Source organism: Micropterus salmoides, unplaced genomic scaffold (genome assembly GCF_014851395.1).
Source record: "Micropterus salmoides isolate LMB-PRFRI ecotype aquatic unplaced genomic scaffold, ASM1485139v1 Ms_hic_scaffold_8, whole genome shotgun sequence".
Lineage (NCBI taxonomy): Eukaryota > Metazoa > Chordata > Actinopteri > Centrarchiformes > Centrarchidae > Micropterus > Micropterus salmoides.
The window spans coordinates 1,911,432-1,916,593 of record NW_024044570.1 but is presented as its reverse complement, the minus strand read 5'-3'; the positions used below and the strand labels follow the sequence as shown (position 1 = coordinate 1,916,593).

The following is a 5,162-nucleotide window of genomic DNA, read 5'->3' as shown; positions in this document are numbered from 1 at the left end:
TGCAAAACTTTCTGCTTCTTTCTGAGATCGCTTTTTCCAACAAATTTGTCAATATTTCTCCGGCTTCCAAACACTTGGAAGCTTTGCCTAGGAAATCCAGAGGTTAATAATTCTGGTAATGGGACTATTTAGTGTTATACCAAGTCCATCCATGCCAAAAATTTTCTTGGCCCTAGATGGTTTGAGAGATTTGATTATTCTTATCACTTCTGATTCAGTGACGTTCCTTATGTTGAAAGTCAGCTCCATTGTATTAACAGGACATATATCCGTGTACTCAGGTGAAAAACACTGCAATAGTAGCTACAGAATCAATAAAGTAGTGGTAGAAAGCTTCTACTACTTCCACTGGATTATTTGTAAGGTTAGGGTTTTTTTTGTTGGTTCCAGATGATTTTAGAGTTTCCCTTTGCTCTTTTTTACTTGCTTACTTACTTGCTTTTATTACTGACAAGATATTAGATTTTCACAACATCTTTACCACACTGTTCATTAATGCAGCAAAATGCTGTCTGTCATGTATGAATTTAGTTTTTATTGCAGTTTTTAAGGCAAGATCACTTTCCTTCGTAAGTTTTAATATATCTGCATTTATCCAAGGGATGGTGTTTGTGGTTCTTTTGCGCATAAATGTACTGTTATAATCTTTCACAGTGCTCACAATTACTTATGAGAATGTTTGACTGTTTTCCTCACTATTTATTTCCATCAGTATATCGTCCATTTTAAAGTGCTCCTGTTTGTTTTTAGGGATTCTAAGAGATTCATATTCAGTGATAAAAAAGGCTGAATCGCTTATGGGTTAGTTTTCTGGCCACAAGGGTCGGATTATGATCAGACAGTCCAGTTAACATTTTAAAATTCTTTCAGGTCTGTTACTAAATACTAAATCCATTTGTGGCCTATTGGAGCAGGACTGGATTGGGAAAAATCTTGAAAATGGGTTGTTCAAAAGAAAAAGGATTCTGAAATCAGATCAGCTAATCCAATCCTGGGCTTGCTCTGGATCAGGGTGATCCAATCCAATGTTGCTTTGAAAAAACAGCACAAAAGTAAGAGGGGTTATGTGATTCAGGATAGCAAAACATGGGATTTCCAAATCTAGATCATTCTGATACAGACTAAACATTTTGAACAACTGGGCCCTGCTGACAGAGCAACATGATCAGACCATGGAGTGGTGTTTGTGTCCACCAGCTCCTGAGAAAAATGTCTCTTGTCACAGTGTCCGCCTCTCTTCCACAGTGGCCGAGACACGTCAAACAAATGCAAAAATCACAACATGAATGAAGTGAGCACTAACGAAGCAGGCCTGTGATGACCGGAGAAAATACATTTGAATTGTAATTTGTGTTTTGTGTTAATGCGCTTGTGTTTTTCAGATTTGCAAAGCGCTCTGGATGTGCATGTATTCATTAGCCACATCTCCAATCTCCCAGGCCCCATCAACGTTATTCTTTCCCAGTCCACCAGACTTTCCTCCTGTCATTACAGATCCTACCTCTCCCATCTGCCCTGCAATTGCCTCATTTCCCCTGACCTGGCTGTCCCCGCCCACCTCCTCATTTGCATCTGATTCCCTCATCAGCCACTCTGTACGTATAATAACCCAGATCTCCTTCGTTCCTCTGTCATTTGTCCTAGTTGCCTTGTGTTTTTGCTTTAGTTTTTCTGCCAGTTCAACCTGAGCCATCCATCCATCAGTCCATCATGGCCATGAAACCAGTAACTCTTCGTGCCATCTCAACTGCTTGCATTTTTTGTCCTTGACTTGATTAATCATTTGATCTATATAAAGTAGCCATGGCCATCACAAAGCCCTATGTAACATTTTCAAATTGCTTGTTTTACAATTTAAAACCTCAAGTTACTCAACTTACTTTAATGCAAAAACACTGCAAATAATCATCTTTATGGCAAACAACATAGATTATTGATTATAAAAATGCATGCTTATTAAATTATTCAGTTCAGGTCCCAGTATCTTCACTTGCTAGTTTCTGTGTCTGCTGTTTGTTGCTCGGCAGGTGGTGTTTATCAGAGGCGCCTGGTGCTCCAAACTAAGACTGAACCAGACAACAAATGTGCAGTAAAACCAAAACTAGGAGCTAAAAGAGGCAAAAAAGCTCCGTCTAACTGCAGAGCTGGTGAGAATTCTTAGTGGGTTTGTCAATGCAACCCACTTTATCAGATACTGTCATTTAATTCAATGTTGATTTAAAAATCTTTTGCATTTTGTCTCAATTCTTATTCAACAGCTTCTTCATTAACCCTCCTACTGAACCGAAAGAAGAGAACAGGAAGACTTACTAGATTATATACTACTAAAAAAAGCTGAGCGAAGCAGAAGTGAGGCTGCAGCTGACTGATGACTGAATATCTTTAATAAAAAAACATGGTTATTAATATATATTACAGAGACTCATTTCTGCAGACTCAGTGATTTTCTTTCCTCATTGACTTTTGGGATCTTTTGGATCGGTGCATGACACATGTATTAATTGGCATCTACAGTGTTTTGTTGCTTTAGTGGTAGAGTAATGGGTTAATGGCTCCCACTGGGTCTTTCTGGGGTAGACTGAATTTTTAACCAGGAAAAGCGGCAAGTAGCCCAGAGACCCAGACTCCAGGGGGCCCCCTCTCAGATCCTGCATGTCAATACATTTTTGGCAAAATTTAAATTATAAAAACAACACAGGTAGGTCCTGCATTATTCTATAATATGAAGTCCCTGTTTTGTCAAAGGGTCTATATTTACTTTTAAGACCTTTTTATTATTTCAGTAAGTTGTGGAGGGTTCAATAGGGGCCCAACACTGAGTAAATCCAGTACTGAGGGGTTTAATTACCACTGAAGACCTGGGTCCAGGCTCTAGTATTTTTGGACATTTCAAGTGTTCATCACAGAAAGATGACAGGAAATGAGGGACTTTGTAAATGAGAAGAGCATGCGGTGCTCTGCTGCCCCTCCAGTTTGGGAGTGAGTTGCTGTCCAAAGTGAAGAAGAATCTTAGTGTCTTGTTTCAGTTGTTGTTCGAAGATGTCTGTAGTTCTGTTTGTGTGTAAAATTTGAGTATACCTGTGTCTGAACATTTCAAACCTCCTGTCAGAAGCTTGAGCCACCAATCAGCTTGCTTGATGCAGAGGTTTAAATTATTTGCTGTTGAAATCTGGAGGCGTGCAAAACGAGTGCACTGACCCAGAGATGTGTGAATATTTGCAGAAGCACAATTAGAGCATAAAATGAAGTGCGAGATTAACGGGCAGATTGGTGCTGTGTCAGCAGTAATTCAGGGGCTGAAGGTGAATCTCTTGATTTACCAGTGGACCTGCGATTCAGCGTTCTTTCGGTTAATGAGTTTTGAGTAGTGACTGAAAGAATGATATCGCAAATACAGTTAATTTTACTTTTCAGGGTGTCTGTGCTCATGCTTAGAGACAGGATGAGGAGCTCGGATGTCAGAGTTCATTATCTGAATTTTAAGGCAATGAGCTTGTTTCACTAAATTCCAGGAGACTGGGGTAAAAGAGAGGAGGGGAAACAATAAATAGAGAAGAGATGGAGAGAGTACAAAAAGAAAGGAAGCAGAGGAGGCAAGAAGATGGAGGGGAAAAGCAGAAGAAAGAGGGAAAAGAAGACAAAAGAATGAAAAGATGAGGGTCAAACAGATGATAGAGGAAAGGATCACATACAAGAGAAAAGGAAGAAGCAGAGGAAAAGTTGGGTTGGGAGAGCAGATAAGGTTAAAACATGAGAAAACCAGTATACAGGGAAAGGAGGAGAGAGAAAGACGACAAAAGGTTGAGGAAGAAGAGGAAGTAAAAAGAACGAGAGGGTGATGAAGGAAACAGAAGAAAACGGATAGGATGACGACATGAGAGGTAGAGGAGGAAAGGAAAAACAGAGAGAGGCAGGGGAGCAAATGATAACTGATAAGGAAACAAAATCAGCAAATTAGACAATAGTTGAACTTTAGGAAGATAATTGGTAATAAAAGAAAGATGAAAGCAGGGAAAAATGTGGGTTCACCATTTATGGCGTTAAGTGCTTTACTCAAGGGCATCTCGCCAAAGGTTGCTAAGAGTGTGTCATTGAATGGTAATCTGGACAAGTCTGATTCGGTTCCACGAAGCCCTCCCTCACATCACAGGCCTGACTGAGCGGGCGGTAACAGCGTGATTAAAAGTCATCACCTTATTGTCACATCTGAGTCACGGCCATCCACTGCGAGGATTTGAACCTGATGGAGGAACATCAATCCAATTAACAGTGAAGAGCAGACTTTCATGTAACTGTGAAAGGAGCAGCGAGCTGGGATCAAAAGCCTCTCCCAGTCAGAGAATATTTGCTTTGATTCACTCCCCGACCCCGAAATGTGAAGGTTTGACCCCGTGTAGCCAGGGAGGAGCGCTGCGAGGAGGCAGCACCCAGCTGCTCAGCTGCTGATAGGCACCCTGGGACGGGGAGAATTGGATCGGTGGCGGTCGGCGAGGGACATTAACAACACTGCTGCCATCAGAAACCACAATTTGCCTGAGTCAGCCTCTGTGTCCTGAGACCCTCGATTTGGAAGAAGAAAAACTCAAAAACTTTTTTTAGTTTCACTTTTTCTAAGTGACTAAATGTGAGAATGTGGGATGAAAGAACGACATTCGCCACATATAAAGTCTCTCAGAGCATAATTTACAGCTCGGTTCCACAGTTATTTTTGGATGTTTTTGAGACTCATTTCATCTTTTACCTTTTCAAAAGAAAACTCCCAGTTCAAAATGAAAAGTAGATTTGGTCTTATGTCAGTTAAAACTAACCCTAAGTTGCCACTTCAACCACACAAACACACAGTTTGCCTTTGGAACTAAAGTACTGACTTCAATGAAGCTTTATCCCTTTAAAGGGAACCTATTATTACGCTGTCCCTTATTTTCTGTCATGGAAATCTTGCAATGTCAGATGATCATATTAAACAGGGCCAAAGTTTCAAATAATGAGGTAAAAGTAATCAAATTTACTTTGCGACAACTCCCAGTCTGTTTTCTGCAGCCACAGTGGCTTTGTACTCCCGTGTGACTTTCTGCAAGGGTTTCGTTGACGGTCCATTCAAAAACAAATCTCCGGTGTGGTTCTTCTTCTATAATATTACTTTCTTATTTCGCAAAATCTTC

At 40.4% G+C, this 5,162-nt stretch overlaps 1 long non-coding RNA gene across 1 annotated transcript; it reads left to right on the top strand.

Moving 5' to 3' along the window:
- Window positions 1-1,390: 1,390 nt before the first annotated feature.
- On the top strand, window positions 1,391-2,365 carry LOC119893207. The gene is made up of 3 exons (XR_005442779.1): window positions 1,391-1,595; window positions 2,028-2,147; window positions 2,259-2,365. It is a non-coding gene; the product is annotated as an uncharacterized LOC119893207 (long non-coding RNA).
- The last annotated feature ends 2,797 nt before the right edge of the window (window positions 2,366-5,162 follow it).